The sequence below is a fragment of the Bos taurus genome, chromosome 7 (genome assembly GCF_002263795.3).
Source record: "Bos taurus isolate L1 Dominette 01449 registration number 42190680 breed Hereford chromosome 7, ARS-UCD2.0, whole genome shotgun sequence".
Taxonomy (NCBI): Eukaryota; Metazoa; Chordata; class Mammalia; order Artiodactyla; family Bovidae; genus Bos; species Bos taurus.
Window position 1 is genome coordinate 87,826,000 of NC_037334.1, and position 22,608 is coordinate 87,848,607.

Here is a 22,608-nt window from a genome sequence, read left to right on the forward strand (position 1 = left end):
TAATAAAACCAACAAAAAGCATCTAATTGGTCAACATTGAAGGATGTTATAGAATCATTCATTATTTTGAAAACAAATTTTTAAAAAGTCAATTATTTGTCCTATCTTTCCTATATGAACTCTACCACAGGTAAGCAAATAGTAAATGAGGGGAAGTTTTTCTACATAAATATATTAATAAGTGAAGAATGAATGATAAAATTATAACATTTTAAGATTCCTAATGAATAAACAGGTTTATTCATTGTATCAATATATCAACAGCTACTAACGTGACAAATAAAGAAACTATAACCCTCTTAATGGAAAAACACACTATTACCTATTAAGAATTTTTGCCCAAAAAAATCAAACCTGATCATTAGGAAATACAGAGAATGTTAAACACAGTGAATGTGCAATCAGAAAAATTTCATCTATAGAAGTCATGGGACAAACTAACTTCAACAAATATGTTGCCAGAGGGAGAGAAGATGGAAAAAAAATGTAGATTAAAAGAGACACACCCTAAAAGACATATGAAGCAATGTGTGAACTTGTGTTAGTTAACTATTGCTGTGTACCAAGTTAGCCCAAAATTTAACAGCTTAAAACTGAAAAGATGTATCACAGAGTCTGAGGATTAGGAAGCCAGGAGTGGTTTAGCTGGGTCTCATGACCCAGGGTCTCATGAGTTTGCAGTCAAGCTGTTAACTGGGCTGCAGTCTTCTGAAGACTGTTCATAGAGGATTCACCTCCAAGATGGTTCATTCACAAGGCTACCTGAGTGTTCTTATAATATGGCACCTGGCCGTCCCCAAAGCAAGTAATCCAAGAGAGAGTGATCCAAGACAAGCTAAAAATCACTCAGAATGGTGTACCATTCTTGTCAGATGATCCCTGAAACAGTGTGGGAGGAAATTATGCAACAGCATGCCTACCTAGAAGCTGTCTACCAAATTTGACCTCCAAAGAGTCACATTCTTCCAGTATGCCAAATACACTCAACCTCCACCAGAGCTCCCCCAAACTTTCATCCTATGACAGCATTAACTCAAAGTCTAGAAAGGTAAAGTCTAGGTGTGGATGAGGATTTTCAGGTACACTTCATTAAACACTGATCTTTAGAGTTCCTTTTGATCTGAAAGTGAAAGTGTTAGTTCCTTAGTCATATCCAACTCTTTGCAACCCCATGGACTAGCCCGCCAAGGCTCCTCTATCCATGGGATTCTCCAGGCAAGAATACTGGAGTAGACTGCCTTCTCCAGGGGATCTTCCTGACCCAGGGATCGAACCCAAGTCTCCTGCATTACAGGCAGATTCTTTACCATCTGAGCCATCAGGGAATAAGACACACAGTATCTGCCTCCACAACTTAACATAAAATAGGGTAACCACTACAGATGTGTGTTTAAAAGGAGGGAAGTTAGGTGCAGAAGTTAGGTCCACAGATTCACAGAAATTCTGAAATCCACCGGGGAACAGGTTGGCAATTTCCTGATTAAGATTCAAAATGTCAGAGTAAATCTTCAGGGCTCTTAACTACTTTCTGGTCCTCAAATCCACCCACTGAATTATCCTCGGTTTTCCATATTTACAGCTATATACTTGTGTGCCTGTAGAAGCTTGTATGTCCGAAAGTCTCTTAATTTGGTGCTCTATCCTTTCCAGTTCAGGCTGGCAAACAGCCTACTAATATAGTTCTCTTTTAAAAGTCTCTTTTAAAACATTATATTCTGCTGATATAATCCCTTTATAAACATTGTGGATCTTCTGTGAATTTTATTTGAATTCTCGCCATTAGACAAAACAATGCCCGTAAATATCTTCCATATAAACCCTTCTCTACTTTGGGCTTTTGATGCACCACACCCTTAAAATTCTTAGAAGCCCTGTAATTTGAGAGATTTTGTCAGGCACACTCTTTATGTTGAATAAAACACTGAAGCCCCACATTAGATCTTTCTGAGCTCTTAAAGGGCTTTAAAACTACATCCCCAACTTCATATTTTCCTGTTAGTGCTTTGCATTTGTTCTTGTTCTGAGCCATTTACTAATTTTAACATCATTTGTCACCTACAGAGACTGGGAATCTTCAAATCCCCAAAGTTCTGGCTCCTTTTTGTTTAACGGTCTTCCTTTAACTTATCTCTCCCCTCTCACATTTTACTAAAAGCAACAATGAAAAACCAAGTAACATCTTAAACACTACTCTGGCTGGAAATTGCCTTAACCAAGTCACCCTGTTCATTAGGCATATTTTCTATTTTGCACATAACCACAGATGACAAATCTGCTAAACCTTCTGCCACTTTGCTCTAATTTCCAATAAGATTTTTTTAATTTGTTAAGACCTCATCTGCAGCCTCCTCAAAGTTATTATGCACTTATAAATAATTTCTTCAAACCTCTTCAAACTTTCACTAATGCTTTCCAAGTCCCTCCACCTTTTGCCCACTGTACTTTAAATCCACTCCCTTTTTTTTTCATCTCCACCAATGGCATGCAGGATCATATTTCTCCAACCAGGGATCAAACCTATGTCCCTTGCAGTGGAAGCGCAGAGTCTTAACCATCAAACCATAGAAGTCCCAGTCACTATTATATCTTAGGTTTTTGTTATGTCAGAACTTCACTTTCAGGTACCCAAATCTTTGTTAGTTTTGTATCACTTTATAGCCAAACTATCCACAAAACATAACTTTTAAAGCAAAAAACATTTCTGTCTCATACAGTGTCTGAGGGTCAGAAATCCAGGAGTGGCTTAGCTGAGTGGTTCTGGCTCACTGTCTCTTATGATGTAACAGTCCAGCTATCAGCTGGGGCAACAATCATTTAATGGCTTAAATAATGCTAGATGTCCACAATGGCTTATTCTCATTGGTAGGATGCTTCAGTTCTTTATTAGTTATTTGGCAAAATGCCTCAGTTTCTCACCATATACCTCTCCACAGAACAGCCTGGCTCCCCATTAAGCAAGAAATCCAAAAGAAAGAGACAGAAGCCACCATGCCTTCTACATTGAAGGAATCATTGGGTACCATTTTCGAAGCCTGCTACCACAGGACTTTATCTGGATCATGATTCAAACAAAGTTTAAAACACACACACACACACACACACACACTTAAGATAACTGGAAATTTGGAGGCTTAGTGAATACTAGATGATACTAGGGAAGTATTGTAAATTTTTTGTGTTATAGTAGTTTTTAAAGATCCCTATTTTTTAGAGATGTATATGGAAATATTTAGAGATGTAACAGTATAATATTTGGGATATACTTTAAAATGTTAGAGAGAAAGTGAGTAGTAGTATAAATGAAGCTGAATTGGTTATCAGTTGATAACTATTGATGTAGGGTGGTAGATAAATCAGAGATGATTGTTCTACATACTTTTATACTATTATATATGCTTAAAGTTTTCCACAATAAAAAAACATTTTAAGACATCCTAAGTAGAGTAGAAGACAAGACATAGGCTTTGTTATCTTTATAACCCATATTACTAGGAAAGGAATTAATACTCAAATTGTGTAAAGAATTATTACAATGTAAATTTAAAAAAATAGATAATGCTCTTAACTACCACACTATAAACATAACTCATAAAGGAGGAAACCTGAAGACATGCTCAGCCACATGCTCATTATTATTTCACACCCACCACATAAAAATTTTAAAGTCTGACAATATTAACGGAACACTTATACATTACTGGTTGGAGAACAAATTGGTATATTCATTTGGAAAACAATTTGGCATTATCCAGTAAACATTAAAAAAACAAGTGTTTTTTATGACTCAGGAGAAATGTGTATCAGGGTATATGAGCAAGAAAATTCCTAACAGTATTATAACAGTAAAAAATGGAAACAACCCAACTGTCTATCAGTAGTAGAGTGGTTAAATATATTACATATACAGTAGACTACAACAGTGAGGAAAATGTATCACAAATCCATGGACATGGATGACTGTCTAACAGTGTTGAATAAAAAAGCAACTCACAAAAGAATAGTACAGTAGGCTTTCACTTCTATAAATGAAAGAATCAATAAAAGTAAATAATATTTTGAGTACTAGCATAAGAAGTAAATCTATAAAGCAACAGAATGATAACCACAAAATCAAGGTAGTGATCGTCTCTTGCTACAGAAAGAAAGGAATGGACTAAGGCAGGGGAATACAAGGAATATAAAAGTAGTGTGATTATACATGCTGATTTACTCATAACAGACCTGTTTGCCTATTTTCCTGGTGTAATAACTAATAGCCCTCTTTCACTCTCAAAAGTGTCCTAGTTTGGAAAATAAAATATATGTTCATCATTTTTAAAATATCTTTTTTCCCTTTAACCTAGATGGAGGGTATTGTATAATTCTTCCTTATAGTATAAGTTCAGTTCAGTTCAGTTCAGTTCAGTCGCTCAGTCGTGTCCGACTCTTTGTGACCCCATGAACCGCAGCACTCCAGGCCTCCCTGTCCATCACTAACTCTGGGAGTTCACCCAAAACCATGTCGATTGAGTTGGTGATGCCATCCAGCCATCTCATCCTCTGTTGTCCCCTTCTCCTCCTTCCCTCAATCTTTCCCAGCATCAGGGTCTTTTCCAATGAGTCAGCTCTTGGCATGAGGTGGCCAAAGTATTGGAGTTTCAGCTTCAACATCAGTCCTTCCAATGAACACCCAGGACTGATCTCCTTTAGAATGCACTGGTTGGATCTCCTTGCAGTCCAAGGGACTCTCAAGAGTCTTCTCCAACACCACAGTTCAAAAGCATCAATTCTTTGGTACTCAGCTTTCTTTATAGTCCAACTCTCACATCCATACATGACTACCAGAAAAACCATAGCCTTGACTAGATGGACCTTTGTTGGCAAAGTAATGTCTCTGCTTTTTAATATGCTGTCTAGGTTGGTCATAACTTTCCTTCCAAGGAGTAAGCGTCTTTTAATTTCATGGCTGCAGTCACCATCTGCAGTGATTTTGGAGCCCAGAAAAATAAAGTCTGACACTGTTTCCACTGTTTCCCCATCTATTTCCCATGAAGTGATGGGACTGGATGCCATGATCTTCGTTTTCTGAATGTTGAGCTTTAAGCCAACTTTTTCACTCTCCTCTTTCACTTTCATCAAGAGGCTCTTTAGTTCTTCATCACTTTCTGCCATAAGGGTGTGTCATCTGCATATCTGAGGTTATTGATATTTCTCCCAGCAATCTTGATTCCAGCTCGTGCTACTTCCAGTCCTGCGTTTCTCATGATGTACTCTGCATATAAGTTAAATAAGCAGTGTGGCAATATACAGCCTTGACGTACCCCCTTTTCCTATTTGGAACCAGTCTGTTGTTCCATGTCCAGTTCTAACTGTTGCTTCCTGACCTGCGTATAGGTTTCTCAAGAGGCAGGTCAGGTGGTCTGGTATTCCCATCTCTTTCAGAATTTTCCACAGTTTACTGTGATCCATACAGTCAAAGGCTTTGGCATAGTCAATAAAGCAGAAATAGACGTTTTTCTGGAACTCTCTTGCTTTCTCGATGATCCAATGGATATTGGCAATTGATCTCTGGTTCCTCTGCCTTTTCTAAAACCACCTTGAACATCTGGAAGTTCACGGTTCACATATTGCTGAAGGCTGGCTTGGAGAATTTTGAGCATTACTTTACTAGCATTTGAGATGAGTGCAATTGTGCAGAAGTTTGAGCAATCTTTGGCATTGCCTTTCTTTGGGATTGGAGTGAAAACTGACCTTTTCCAGTCCTGTGGCCACTGCTGAGTTTTCCAAATTTGCTGGCATATTGAGTGCAGCTCTTTCATGGCATCATCGTCCAGGATTTGAAGTAGCTCAACTGGAATTCCATCACCTCCACTAGCTTTGTTCGTAGTGATGCTTTCTAAGGCCCACTTGACTTCACATTCCAGGATGTCTGGCTCTAGGAGAATGATCACACCATTGTGATTATCTGGGTCATGAAGATCTTTTTTGTACAGTTCTTCTGTGTATTCTTGCCACCTCTTCTTAATATCTTCTGCTTCTGTTAGGTCCATACCATTTCTGTCCTTTATTGAGCCCATCTTTGCATGAAATGTTCCCTTGGTATCTCTAATTATCTTGAAGATCTCTGTAGTCTTTCCCACTCTATTGTTTTCCTCTGTTTCTTTGCACTGATCCTGAGGAAGCCTTTCTTATCTCTCCTTGCTATTCTTTGGAACTCTGCATTCAAATGGGTATATCTTTCCTTTTCTCCTTTGCTTTTTGCTTCTCTTCTTTTCACAGCTATTTGTAAGGCCTCCTCAGACAGCTATTTTGCTTTTTTTGATTTCTTTTTCTTGGGGATGGTCTTGATTCCTGTCTCCTGTACAATGTCATGAATCTCCATCCATAGTTCATCAGGCACTCTGTCTGTCAGATCTAGTCCCTTAAATCTTTCTCACTTCCACTGTATAGTCATAAGGGATTTGATTTAGGTCATACCTGAATGGTGTAGTGGTTTTCTCCACTTTCTTCAATTTCAGTCTGAATTTGGCAATAAGGAGTTCATGATCTGAGCCACAGTCAGCTCCCAGTTTGTTTTTGCTGACTGTATAGAGCTTCTCTGTCGCAGCTGCTATGCTTCTGCCCAATCATATAAAATATAGTAATCAAGTTATTCAACAAAAATGTCCTGTACATGTGCTTCTTTATTAACACATTGAAAAACAAAATCTAGCAGAGGGTCAAATAATACCCAATTTTAAAGTACTGAATGTTAATTACTTCTTGAGATGTTTACAGCTATAGTAATGCAATGGGGAAATATTTGTGATTTTTATTGGTAAAAAAAATCATTGTTACTTCTGATAACACTGGTTTGTTGCCTATGTTCACAGTTGAAAGAAATGCTAAATTTCACTTAGAGGTGTGCAAAAATTAAGTTATAATATTTTTGTCATCAAAATTCACAGAACTCTGTTTAAGACCTCAATTCATAGACTTCCTGACATCTGTTTTACTTCAGAGAGGTCATATTCCTTAGCCTCTCACTTTCTGGTTTGGGATTACACTCAAAATGAGATACAAGAACTAGTTTACTAGAAATAAAATAATATTTCTCTATGTGATGAACTTGAATGGGGAATATGTTAGAATGACTAGGTATACACACAGACAATGGGAATCTCAGAACTGCTTTAGAGTGTTTTATTTAAGAGGTTCAACAGTGATTCCAAACATGTACTGCCACGTGCAGTTATTCATAAATAATTCATTATTGGTACCACCATACCCTACAGTATACTATTTGTCAATACCTGCAGCAATGCAACAATCCAAAAGAAAATTCAAATAGCTGGATACCTGAAAGTTTCATTGCCTAAAAGCAAAACATCTGACAACTTTTTGATTTGCCTTTCTCATGATTTGATGTCCCAGCAGAACAACTGGGGAGCCTAATTCTGACCAACAAGGAAGAATTGTTTGGCTAATTGGAAGAGACAGAAACCTTGGGAGTGAACAACCACATACCAAGGATAATTATAAGAAGGTAACATGGGCCTTAAAATATAGTGTCAAGAAACCTGAAGCTCCCAAATGAAGTGAGACTTGCAAAACAAAACAAAAAAAAAAATTGCTAAGAGAAGGCAAAGAAGGGGCTTTTAAAAATTCTATTCAAAGGCAGAAGATCAAGAAAGGGAAAGCCCACTTACAGCTTCTGTTGTAAGGTTAGAGCTGAGAGAGAAAGCAGACTTCCCAAATATTGTTTTCTTCATTCTCTACAAAGGAAACTTGAGAAGCAGGTTGACATAGTAGAAAAAACTCTGTGTATTTGTGAGGTCAGGCAAACTTGGATATAATTTTCTGTTTCAATACTCAGTTATATTAACCTGGGTCTCCTTGTCCCCATCTGTAAAATGGAGAAAAGTATTTCTTTCTCATAGGATTGTTCTGAGTAATGGAAGTAATGCATTCAAAACACTGAGCCAGGCTCCTAGTAGTGACTCAAGTAAATAGGAACTTACTAATATTACTCAAAAGAGTACTATACATAGTGACAGGAAACAGTACTCTTCCCAAACAGAAGGAATCGTAAGAAAGTACCTAACAGTGCCAATTTAGAATCCATCATCTAATATGAAGTGCTTGTACTGCAGATTTGGGGGATGGAAGGGCGAGGGGTACAAATAAGACCTGAGAATTTTTCCCATCTTTGAGGAATTATGGAAAACAGAATATTGCTAGAATGACATGGGCAAATGTCTGCTTTAAGGGTGACACGTGGAAATCTAAAACCTGGAATTTGGGGGGCTGTTTCTTCCCGTTAGTGTAATATTCATTTGCCCAGGGAAGGGGGAATTAAAAAAAAAAAAAAAAGCTGAAACAAAGGAGTAGATTGAATTTTCCAAAGAAGAGCACAATGTGAAGGCACAGTCTTCAAAGCTAAGGTGATGAAGAAAGAACAGATTTCTTGAATTTCCTCAAAACTTCCAGAGGTAAAACTTAAGAAGAAAAAACTTGTATCCTTAAGCAAGATGTAGTGGGTTGAATGCTGCTGCTGCTGCTGCTAAGTCACTTTAATCGTGTCCGACTCTGTACGACCCCATAGACGGCAGCCCACCAGGCTCCCCTGTCCCTGGGATTCTTCAGGCAAGAACACTGGAGTGGGTTGTCATTTCCTTCTCCAATGCATGAAAGTGAAAGTGAAGTCCCTCAGTCGTGTCCGACTCTTCGCGACCCCATGGATTGCAGCCTACCAGGCTCCTCCATCCATGGGATTTCCCAGGCAAGAGTACTGGAGTGGGGTGCCATTGCCTTCTCCAGTGGGTTGAATAGTAGCACCCAAAAAGATAATGCCCATGTCTCAAGCCTGGAACGGTGTGAATGTTACCTTATTTAGAAAAAGGGTCTTTGCAGATGTAATTAAGTTAAGGATCTGGAGATGAAGAGATCAGTCACCCTGGACTGTCTGATCGGCTGTAACTTCAATGACAAGCATCTTTATGTGACAGACTGAAGAGGAGACACAGGGAAGAGGCGGCCATGTGACAGCGAGGCTGAGATGGGAGTAACACAGCCACAGGTGAAAAAGTGCTGGCGCCTCCCAGGCACTGGGAGGGGCAAAAAGCAGATTCTCTTCTAAGTCCTCCAAAAGTGCATCCCTGCTGACACTTTAGTTTCAGATTTCTGGCCTCAGAACGGTAAGAGAATACGTTTCTATGGTTTTAAGCCATCAGTGTGTGGTAATCTGGTACAGCAACCCTATGAAGTTAATACAAAGAGTTTAAAGGGAATCTCAATATTAGTCTTCCCTGGATTGGAGGGAATAGAGGGTTGTGAAATGGATGCTGGAGGGTGAAGGTCTAACGGACTCCTTGGAGGAAATACATGAGGCAGGATGGAGTTAGCAAATCACAGATCCCACAGTCTGCTTTGACAGTGTGTGTCAGAGTTTGGAAGAGACCTGACAGGGTTACCATGCTTGAATAGAACCAGAAAACCATGTGGCAGAATATTCTAATATTCAAAGAGTATTTCATGTCCTCAGACAGTTTGTTGGACTGACAAATGCTTCCCACTCTCTTGATCTATTGCAGGAATTACAGCTGTCTGTATGCCAATACTTTTCATAATCATGTACAAACTATTCATAGGAAAAGGTACTTTTCAATAGTCGCTGGCAGTCTCAAACCCTCAGAAATAGAGAAAAGATCATGGACAACTAAAGGAGTTCCAGGGATATAGAATGGAAATCCACTTCATTTGGAAACCCTGCCTTCAATCTTGACCTGATTGGGATTTTATTCATTCAGTTGAGAGTCTCTAACACCTCTAACCCTCCACCAGGAGTACTCTGATCTTAGGCAAGAATCTAGAAGGAATTAACAGGATGCTCCAGGAGCATCTATAAGAGAAAAAAGTGAAAGTGAAAGTCGCTGAGTCAGACTTGTCCAACTCTTTGCGATCCCATGGACTATGCAGTCCATGGGATCGCAAAGGCCAGAATACTGAAGTGGATAGCCTTTCCCTTCTCCAGGGGATCTTCCCAACCCAGGAACTGAACCCAGGTCTCCCTCATTGCAGGTGGATTCTTTACTAGCTGAACCACAGGGGAAGCCCAAGAATAGAATACTGGAGTGGGTAGCCTATCCCTTCTCCAGTGGATCTTCCCGACCCAGGAATCAAACTGGGGTCTCCTACATCATAGGTGGATTCTTTACCAACTGAGCTATCAGGGAAGCCCATAAGAGAAAGCCACAGTCAATCAAACACAGTATGGGTTTATCAACCAGACTTTCTCTAATTTTATTTTCTTCCTGACAGGGTTTCTAGACCCGTGCACCAATAAAATGCAGTACACAATATTTATCTGTACCCAATAAGCATTATTGACATTTTTCATCATAAACTCACAAGTTAATTGGGGAGGAAGCAGGGCTACAAGATAGCGCCTTCAGATAGTGGCTAATACCCAAAGGGCACTGACTCCTGGAGGCACTCAGCCTCTCAGAGGTTTTCAGTGTAGAACTACTGTCCCTTTATGGCTCAACACTGTATTTCACTGCCTTGAGAAAACCCATACTTATCAAATTTTTATCCGATTCAAATTTGGGAAGGGTAGGGGATTTAACAAACTTTACAACAGCTTGATGTTGACTCTGGGCTAAATTCTAGATAGTCATAATTAGAATTTTAAAAATTGGGGGAATCTGTAACCATACAGACCCAGCAAACTAATAGAAAAATTTTAAGTTAATTTACTCATTTAGATATCATAAAATTAGGAAACATCTGGGACTTCTAGTGTGTGAAGTGGCTAAGACTCAATGGCTAAGCTGTCCAGCAGCTAAGACTCAGTGCTCCCATACAGAGGGCCCAGGTTCGATCCCTGGCCAAGGAACCAGATCCCACATGCCATAACTGAGAGTTCACATGCTACAACTGAAAGATCCTGCATGGCTGCAACTAAAGATCCTGCATGCCACAACTAAGATCCAGTGCAGCCAAGTAAATACATTTAGGGAACGTCTATTCTCTGTATATGTCTCCGTCAGGCTTTAGAAAGCTGATTAGGGTATTGCCCTCGGATTACACTAGTTTGAAATCTGGTAGGTGAAACAGACTTGTAAAGAGATAAGATATATTACAATATAAATGTGCATTGTAAGGCCTGATATTTAGGAAAAAAAGTTTTTAAGTTAACTACATTTAATTGTTTGGGATAGACTGGCATTAGCACCTGTAAAACACATCTAATAGTTTAATACGATGGACGAAACAGTATTTTTTAAGTATCAATGGGCTGATACTCATTCTAGCTCATACAAGTTTATCTTCTAAAAATTAGCGATGACTTAAATACCCTAAGGAGGAAATACAAATAGCCAATAGAAATGTGTGCATGCATGCTGAGTCGCTTCTGTCGTGCGTGACTTTTTGTGACCCAATGGACTGTAGCCCACCAGGCTTCTCTGTCCATGGGATTCTCCAGGCAAGAATACTGGAGTGGGTTGCCATTTCCTACTGCTAGGGATTTTCCCAACCCAATTATCAAACCTGCATGTCTTATGTTTCCTGCATTGGCAGGCAGGTTCTTTATCACTAGGATATGTTTACCACTAGGAAGTCAATAGAGATATAAAAACATTAAAAAATTCATTCTCAATTAAAAGCAAATCAGGACAGCAAATTTGAAAAAATCAATAAATGATAGCATTCCATGCTTGTAAAGGTGTGGTGAAATGGACACATAAACTGCTGGTGTACATTTATAAACATTTTAAGTATATAAAATGGCAACTCTGTGGAAAGTTATAGTAAGACAAGTCATACTATGTAATGCAGCTATTTTCTTCTAGGAGTCTACTTTAAGAAATAATATGAAATATATACATAAAATATACATAAGGAAGCCCACAATAATATTAATAAAAAATTAAGATAAAAAATTTTAATGTATAGTCTTAAAATGGAATGTCATAATTAGAATCATGTGTCTTATGAGAATATAATATTGATATTATATTGTTTTATATAATATCAATATTACATTATATTCAACTAGAAGGCTAGGGATCATGACTTTTCATTGCAAACCTTCTTGTGTGCTAAGTCGCTTCAGTCATGTCCAACTCTTTGTGACCCTATGGACTGTAGCCCACCAGGCTCCTCTGTCCATGGGATTCTCCAGGCAAGAACGCTGGAGTACATTGTCGTGCCCTCCTCCAGGGGATCTTCCAGACCCAGGGATTGAATCTGCATCTTTTATGTCTCCTGCACTGGCAAATGAGTTCTTTACCACTAGCACCACCTGAGAAGCCCATAAACCTCCTTAAATTTTTGAATTTTGTGCCCTATGAATGTAACACATCCAAAAAAGAAACCGTTTAAAAATAAAAATATTTAGCCTAAAATTTTAAAACTACACTTACAAATATTTCTAATGATGGAAGGAAATACACTAAGCAAGAAAAATTTATTAAGTCCTGTAGTGAATTCATATAATTGGAAAATGCCTATATAATTCTGGCTGTGTGACTATAAACATTTTGTTCAGTATTTTTCACCCTAGGAGATCTAGGACCAGTTTACACACAAGCAAGGTTGGTAAACAAGCTCATCTAAGAAGGACTGGAGGAAAATGTGAATGTTTGGCCTGGAGTTTATGTGTGAGAGCATGATGGCTGTCTTCAAGTACCTGAAGTACTGTCATAAGAAAAAGGGTCCATACTTCCTTAGGAATGTCTCAGAGGATGAAACTAGACCCACTGACAAGAGCTATAGTAAGCCATTTCAGGTCAATGTCAAAAAGGAACAAACTTCTTTATTTGTTTATAGGCCATTTCAGCTCAATGTCAAGAAACACTTACTAACGGAATGGGGCAAAAAATGAGTGAATTTCCAGTCACTTGCAGGATTCAAGCATACATTGTCACCTACTTGACTGGACATTATGGAAGAGATTCAAGTATCAGAAGTGTGGCTTTTGGTAAAATTCCAACTGTGTGAGAAGTCATTTAACCTTTCTGGGACAGTTCTCTGTAAAATGGAGAACTTTGACTAAATTATCTCCATGTTCCTTTTGAGTTTTAAATTGTTTTGATTCTGCATTGGGGTAATTACATTTGACTGATTTTTCCAGATTTACTTTATATCAGCCTCTTATCACTTGAAATACATCACACTTTCCTATGAGAATTAGTTTAGATGTTTAAAAAAAATTACAAAAATGCAAAACTTTCTGTAAGACATTATTGTAGTTCAACATCATTGGCCAGTAGGAAAATGCATATTAACACCACAATGAACTAATGCTACATATCTATTAGAATGGCTAAAATAAAAAATACTGATTATACCAAGTGCTGACAAGACATGGACTAACTATGTCTCTCATACTTTGCTGAGGGAAATGTAAAATGGGACAGCCACTCTAGAAACAGTTGGCAGTTTTTTTACAAAGTTAAATATATACTTATCATAAAACCCAGTAATCCAATTACTGGATATTACTCTAGAGAAATGAAAACTTACATTCACTCAAAAATCTGTACATAAATGTTCAAATCAGTCTTATTTGTTACAGCTAAAAACTGGAAACCACCCAATACTCTCCAATGGGTGAATTAATAAACTATGGTACATCCATATCATGGAACACTATTCAGCTATAAAAAGAACAAATTTGGTACATGCAACAATTTTCAGGGATCTCAAGGCCATTGTGCTGATGAGAAATCAGTCTCAAAAAGTTACATATGGTATGACCCCATTTATATAACATTCTCAAGATGGCAAAAGTGCAGTGATGGAGAACAAGTAAGTGGTGCCAGGATTTAGGGTTGGGGGAGGGTATGACTATAAAGGGGTAGCATGAGGAAGTTACTTTGGGGAAGCAGAATAATTTTAAGAATTTCATATCCTAATTGTGGTGATCACTATGCTAATCTATTACACATGATAAAATTTTATACAACTATACACTGAAAAGAGAATTATGTTTATCTTCACAGTTCTAGAAAGCAAGAAAATTTGTTTCATTTTCCACTTTTTGTTTAAACTGATTTTTTATGTTTAGCTTTGGACTGTCTCATAACCAATAATATGAAATGGTTTTCATGTGAAATTTTTTTTTTATTGACTCGTGCCATAGAAATAACCACTCCAGTACTCTTGCCTGGAAAATCCCATGGACAGAGGAGGCTCGTGGGCTGCAGTCCATGGGGTCGCGAAGAGTCAGACATGACTGAGCAACTTCACTTTCACTTTTCACCTTCCTGCATTGGAGAAGGAAATGGCAACCCACTCCAGTGTTCTTGCCTGGAGAATCCCAGGGATGGGGGAGCCTGGTGGGCTGCCGTCTATGGGGTCGCACAGAGTTGGACACGAATGAAGCAACTTAGCAGCATAGAAATAAAGGTGTGAGGTGTATTTCTGTTCAGTTCAGTCGCTCAGTCTGTCTGACTTTTTGACCCCATGGTATTAAGTAAATTAATTATTTATTTTCTTAATAGTACTTTTATTCTTTTTATTTGAAAGAATAAATGGTCGAACATGAAAGTAAATTCAAGTAAAGCTCACTTTTATTTATATTTCATTCTTATTTTAAAATTTTACTATCTCGTTTTTAAGGAAGCCTCTGAAAAAATATTTTTACATAAATTTTCACAGCTCACTCAAATGTGATCTGTATTTAAACTATTTATCTTATGATTTGAGAGACCGTTTACACCTTGCTGGGTTCTACTTTAGCTGCTAATTTCTGTTAATACTGAACTAAATTTACTTCCAATCAAATTGTACACAGAATTCCAATCAAATAAACACAGAAACTTAAAATTAATTCCTCTCCTAGGATAAGATCTACACAGAGAGTTTGTCCCAAGAGTGAATTTCTTGTGGATGTCTGTCAAACAGAATGAAGTAAGTCAGAAAAAGAAAAATATATATCGTATATTAATGCACATATGTGGGAAAATGGTACAAATGAATCTCCTTGCAGGGCGGGTATAGAGACCAGATGTAGAGAATGGACTTGTGGGCACAGTGGGGAAGGGGAGGGTGGGCCAAACTGGGAGAGGAGCATCGACATATATACACGACCAGGGGGAAAAGAGAGCTAGTGGGGAGCTGATGTCTATCCCAGGGAACTCAGCTCGGTGCTTTGTGATGACCTGGAGGGGTGGAATGGGGGAGTGAGTGACAGGGAGACTCACGAGGGAGAGGATATACGTACACAAATAGATTCACTTCGTTGTACAGAAGAAACTAACACAACATTGAGGAGCAACTATACTCCAATTAAAAAAAAATGAACAAAAAGTATAAACAAAATTTTTTAAAGGACCTAAAAATTATGTATGCTGTGACAGCATGTACATGTATAATTATTTGTTTACATACAAATACGTTTTAATATAACATAAAAACAATAAAAAAGACTAAATGTCTCTTATACAATGATCCTTATGGATACTAAAATGTTAGTCTCTCTCACATAGTGTAAGTGTGTTCTTGTGGCTAAAATTACCAGTGTTCAATATTTTCAATTTTTTTTCTGGATATGTAAGAGTTTATATTTCTTAGTTCTGCAAGTGAGGCGGAACTGTGTGACTAGTTCTATCAATGAACAGTGGCCAGAGGTGGTACGTTACTTCTAGACCAAAACATTTACAAGTCAGCACATGATTCACCATGCTGTCATTCCTGGCACAAAGAACCCTGAGGCATCATTAAGAAGGAGTTACCAGAGAAAGGAAGCAGTCTGGAATGTTGAGCCACTGCATAAAGCACTGCCCTAGAGAAACTCCTGGACTCTTAGCAGATTTGCCCAAGTAAGAAACTTTTATGTGAAATGCCTCTGAGATTCTGGCATAGTTTACTACTGCAGCATTCCCTAGCCTAAACTAAAAAGTTGAATCTGTATACTAGCTTTGCCTATATCAAAGGTTGTCATGGCCTTTTCTGTTTTCCATACGTCGGATAATAGTTATAAGTTACAGCTTTTCTAATAATATTTAATATAATTAGGCTTTTAATTAAAAACTTATTCTATTAGTCTCTACCACCAACTTAATGGCTCAGATGGTAAAGAATCTGCCTGCAATGTGGAAGACTTGGGTTCGATCTCTGGCTTGGGAAGATCCGCTGGAGAAGGGAATGGCAACTCACTTCAGTATTCTTGCCTGGAGAATTTCATGGACAGAGGAGCCTGGTGGGCTACAGTTCATGGTGTTGCATGGCATCAGACACGATTGAGTGACTAACACTACCAACCTAAGATCACAAATTTCAAATCTAAATGAACAATGTTTTAAATTATACATACCTACTCAGCTGGTGAAGAATCCGCCTGCAATGCAGGAGACCCGTTAGATTCTTGGGTCGGGAAGTTCCCCTGGAGAAGGGATAGGCTACCCATCAAGTATTCTTGTGCTTCCCTGGTGGCTCAGACGGTAAAGAATCTGCCTGCAATGCAGGAGACCTGGGTTCAATCCCTGGGTTGGGAAGATCCCCTGGAGGAGGGCATGGCAACCCACTCCAGTATTCTAGCCTGGAGAATCCCCATGGACAGTAGAGCCTGGTGGGCTACAGTCCATGGGGTCACAAAGAGTCAGACACGACCAAGCTACTAAGCTCAGCACATATCTCAAACTTACACCTTGGGCTAAAGATTATCAACCAATAAAAAAGGATACATTTGCTTATGCAGTATTTTAATTCATTAAATAACCATCAATGCTTTTAGTCATGTTCCCTGGGAAGCAGGCCCTGAGACAGATTTGCATGCAGGAAGATTTATTAGGAGGTTCTCTTGGCAATAACACTTCTGGTGATATGCAGAATTGGATAGAGGGGGAAGCTGGGCTGTGAAAGGTTATAATAATTCCTAAACGAAAGCTATGGGTGGCTTTGAAGCTAGGGTGACCCTCAGCAGTGTTCCAAGTTGAGGCAAGCATGCTGGGCCCTGGTATACCCTCCAATGATCAGACACTGGATAAAAGACTGCCCCCAGGAAGTGCGTGTGACCTTGGGTAAGACAGTTTCTCGATAGAGCTGACATCTTGAGAGCGATGAGCCACAGCATTCCCAGCAGCTAGACAGACAAGTCCTTCAGTCCTGAAGAGTAATATGGTGTCAGGGGAATCTACCCCAGCGTACAGTATACCTCATAATCATGAAGAGGCATTTATCTATCTGACGTTGTTAGACGATCACCACCACCGTCATCATTGTCCCATTACTAAGTTTTACTACATGCCCAGGCACATGTCTTAAGGACTTTTAAACTGTTAACTTACATAATTCCCCAAATAACCCTGTAATAACTCCTGTAATTCCCCAGATAACCCTACAATATAATCTTAAATGCCTTTTGTCTTCAAAATTAAAAATCAATATAGGTGCTTTATGCAACATACTCTAATCTCAGAAATGCATCACTAATGACCAGTCATTTCCATTTTAAGTTACTGTATCCAGTATGAGCAGTATCATTCAGGAACTGTCATGGGCCAGGATAGTTACTCTTTTCATGGGCTATACCATCTAAATCCCGGATGGTATCATGATGTTTGTAATTTACTTTAAAGTAATTGAGCGCGGATAATGTGACACTATGTGTGAATATATATGTGTGTTGATTTAGGCTATGTCATAAGCGCTATTGCTTGCCATAATTAGGAATTCACACTCCCAGGTATGGTCAGCTGATATTTACCCACAAAGCCACACTCCAGAGGAAGCTACTGCAAGTGCTTTCGTCATACTTACCTTGACCAACACCAGAATTTTGCTAATTAGCATAGTGAAATATTAACAGTTTTCACTGGTGAAATTAGTGTTGTTCAAGGTATATGGTTTGGCTCATGTATTTTAGACATTCCACCTTTGCTGAATAGAGTATAACAATCTAGCAAGCACCATAATCTGTATCTCTAGGAAAGGTACCAACCTGTATCTAGCTATTGATTCATTGGATTCTGGTTGTCTGCATCCTGCCTCCAAATATTACTGCATCTACCTTAAGAGAACTTTTCATGCATGTTGTAGTCATATGTGATACATGCATGCTCAGTTGTGTCTGACTCTTTGTGACCCTGTGGACTGTAGCCCACCTCCTCTGTCCGTAGGACTTTCCCAGTAAGAATACTGGAGTGGGTTGCCGTTGCCTTTTCCAGGGGATCTTCCTGATCCAGGGATAGAACCCACGTCTCCTGCATCTCCTGCAGGAGATGATAGGAAGATTCTTTATTGCTGAGCCACTGGGGAAGCCCTCATTTGTGGTAGACAGTCTTCAAATTGATCCTTAATGCCCTTAATATTAGTGATTGTTAGTATTTATCCCTTTGTATAGTTCTCTCCACCCTCACACTGAAGAGAGATGACCTGTGTGATTAAGATATTCTGGAAAGGAAGATAGTGCCTTCCAAGGCTAAGTCTTAAAAGATATTGCAGACTCTGCCTTTTTCTCTCTTGGATTATCTATTCTTGAGGAAGACAGGCACCATGCTGTGAAACTTACAGAGCCACCCACATGGGGAGGAGCTTGGTCCTCTGCTGGTGGTCAACACTATCTTGCCAGCTGTAGGGTGAGCCATTGTGGAAGCAGATCCTTCAGGTCTAGTCAAGCCTTCAGCTAACAAGGGCCCCAGCCAGCATCTGGACTCATGAGAGACCCCAAAACAAAACTACCCAGCCAACTTGATTTATCCCTGATCTACAGAAACTATGAGTTAATAAATATTTATTGTTACTTTAGGTCAGGAAGTTTTGGGGTAATGTGTTATGCAGTGATACAGTACATCATACTACTGATACATAAAAGGACATAAGAGAAAGGTGGAACCTAACTGAATTTATAGAAGAGACTGGATGAACTATTGTACCTAAGCCTCCTTGCTAATAACTATTTATTTTAAAAGGTCTGTTTATACGATAGAATTTGGTCAAATACTTGCTTTCACTGTAACTGAGTAGCAGAGCTATATGTCAGAGTAACCACCCTCTTCACTTACATCAAAAATTGGTGACTACTTCTAACTGTCAAAAAGAAAGAAATAACGTATGTGACCAAATTGACTTAGATAATTTTTCAAGACAGGCCTATTGATTTTTCTGTCTACTACAGCTTGGCTCTTTCCATTTCTCTTTATCACCACAAAGTCCTCTTCTATCCCATTATCAATATTAGCGTTGCTGCTGCTAAGTCGCTTCAGTCGTGTCCCTCTGTGCGACCCCATAGACGGCAGCCCACCAGGCTCCCCCATCCCTGGGATTCTCCAGGCAAGAACACTGGAGTGGGTTGCCATTTCCTTCTCCAATGCATGAAAGGGAAAAGTGAAAGTGAAGTCACTCAGTCGTGTCCGACTCTTAGCAACCCCATGGACTGCAGCCTACCAGGCTCCTCAATCCATGGGATTTTCCAGGCAAGAGTACTGGAGTGGGGTGCCATCGCCTTCTCCAATATTAGCGTTAGAGTGGCCCTTTTAAAACACACATCTATTCAAGTAATTCCACCACCACCTCTTCCTTTATTTAAAATCTTTTAGGACTCAGAAAAGATCATAGGGCAGAGATACAGCCTAACATAGCCCTACCGAACTCCTGGCTGATCCGGTCCTATTGACTGAGTGTTGCCTTGAACTCTTCTCACTCTCGCTCTCTTTGATTGCCCATCACTGGCCTGCCTTCAATTATTCTTTTCCTGTTCCCACTCACAGCAGGGGATTTGCCTGTGGTGTTTCCTCTACCTTGAAGTCTCTTCCTTTTCCTCTTTGTCTAGTTCACGTCTACCTATCCTTCGTATCTGGTGCGGAAGTCAAAACTCCGCCACCTCCCTGATTCGCTCGGCCTCACCCATTGCCTCCTTTGCGTACCTGTCACACTGCAGTTTTACATTGGTTTGTTAACTAGTTGACTGATGTTTGGCTTACTGCTGTACATTCTGTAAGAGCACACACCATATCTACTTTAACTCATTTATGTATGCCTTGGAGCCCAAGAACACACTGCATATTTGGTAGATATTTGATTAAAAAACCGAGTAACTGACTCATTGAATGAACTCAGGTGGGTGTAAATATTGCTCCAGAGCCAGAGCGCCTAGGCTCAGATTCTGGCAGTTCCTGACTGTGTGAGGTTAAAATTACATCGCCTCGCTGTCCTCTCTAAACTGGGAATAATAATTACCGTGAAGGGTATCGCAAGGAATAAATGAGCACTGTACAGCAAGTGCAGTCTTTATTACTGTTGTTATTAACATGCTTAGTCATTTTCTCATGCTAGTTCCTTTAGGCCATGGCTACTACTTCCTTGGATAAATTCATTCTTTTTTTATAGATAACAAATCCCAAGTGTCTGTGTAAAAACAAGATATATCAAACACAGAAATTGAGGGCAGAGTCTCTAAACTTTTTTGATTGTCCTGTTTTGACTGAGGTATAAGGACACTCATATTAATCCTCATATCACGGTGCTTCTTTGGTAGTATACTATTTATACGAAAAGACAAAGCAGGGTTTGGATTATGAGAATTTCAAAGAGTTCTATAGCTATCTTTTACTAGGGCATAGTTAACGCACCAAAAAAAAGTTGAGCCTACCATCTCTTTGAGTTTTTTGCATTGATTACCTCCTTGTACTTCAAATAAGGGCAAGATATTAACATAATATGTATAATAATACTACCAATCTCTTTGGATTATAAACCTTCCATACTTTGAAGCACTGACTTTAAAATGTTAAAGCTGCAGGTTTATAACTTTTCAACACCGTATGTTATAAGCAATTGAAATGGTGTCCACTTACTTGACAATGGAAATATTGACACTCAGTGCAAAGGCAGCAATGGTTGGATTTTGTTTAGCAAATACTGCTTACAGAAGTTGTGAATGTTTGCATTTTATTATATTCAGGGTCCCCACCTACAGATAGGTCTTTGTAAGCGGTCATTCATTTGGAGACTAGGTCATAAACTGAAGGGTTGTTTTAGGTAAGTGTTGCAAATGATGTGTTCTGTTCTTTGTTTACTAACAACCATGAAAAACAACACTTGTTCTTTCCAGAGAAATTGAGATCACCCAGTCCTTGCAACTTAGGTCATTTTAGCTTGGGAGGGAAAAGAAAAGAATTCTTTTCAACTCCTTGCCAGTTCCTCCTGGCTTTTTGAGAAGGCGGTACCTCTGAAAGAAAATAGATCAAAGTTACATGGGACTAAGGGTGGATCAGATAGCTATACTTTGTAGTCTGTTGAAAACAGAGCAAGCTTTATTGGAAAAGAGATTATTATGTGTTACAGTTATAAGGAGCAGAGGAAAGGTTAGAGTGGTTACTAGCCTAAAAAACCAACCTCCATTTCTCTGCCACCTTGTCAGAACTTAAAATTCCACCATTAGAAATTCATTTGTTTGCATTTTAAACAGTAATTCCTTCAAGCAGTTAACTGTGGAAAAAAAGTTAATTCCCTATCAATTCTTTTTCCTGAAAGTGAATTTTGCAAGCACCGAGAGAGGTAACACTAGCTCCTAAAAGCTCTGATTTGACTGTAGGATGGTATGAAGAGAAAAGGTTGGAAGAGCACATTTTTTCATTTGTTACTCTGAGCATCTACAATAGAAGAAAGAAAATACATCACAGTATGATATAATACAATGAAAATGACACAGACAACATAGGAGAGTCCTGTCATGCCTAGCATGTGATGACAACTCCACTTTCTTAAATATCCTGGTCTTTACCACATGTAAAATAGATAGCCAACGGGAATTTGCTGTATGGCTCAGGAAACTCAAACAGGGGCTCTGTATCAACCTGGAGGGGTGGGGTGGAGAGGGAGATGGGAGGGAGGTTCAAAAGGGAGGGGATATATATATATACCTATGGCTGATTCGTGTTGAGTTTTGACAGAAAACAACAAAATTCTGTAAAGCAATTATCCTTCAATTAAAAAATAAATAAATTTTTAAAATACCCAGATCTTTAGCTTTTTTTTGACCATAATCATGCTAAATTCATCCCTCACTTATAGAGTGATTAGTATATACAGAGCACCTTGAGGGTAGTATAAAAATTTTAAGTTTTCTTAAAGAAGTTTTCCTAAGTTTTCTTTAAGAAGCTCTCCACGTGTCCTCTCTCCGGTAATTCATCACCAGTGCATAAACTGTTTACCTGTTAAGCTGTGCATGTTAGATTGAGACCCTGGTCACTAATAAGTGAGGAAATACATGTACCTTTGTCTTATAACAAGGAACCAAGTAATATACAAAAAGTAAAGGTAAGACGAATAGATAAGGAAGGAGGCTGGTACACATTTATACATTAACTATTATTATGTGCTTGATATTTGCCAGTTGAACTAGAAAGGAAAAACTACGTGGGAGAAAATCTGTCTCCTTGTGATGAGCAAAGAGTTTGTGGCAGGATCATTGGAAAAGACTCTTATGCTGGGAGGGATTGGGGGCAGGAGGAGAAGGGGACGACAGAGGATGAGATGGGTGGATGGCATCACTGACTGGATGGACGTGAGTCTGAGTGAACTCCGGGAGTTGGTGATGGACAGGGAGGCCTGGCGTGCTGTGATTCATGGGGTCTCAAAGAGTTGGACATGACTGAGCGACTGAACTGAACTGAACTGAAACGTTTGCTGGTGGGTGTA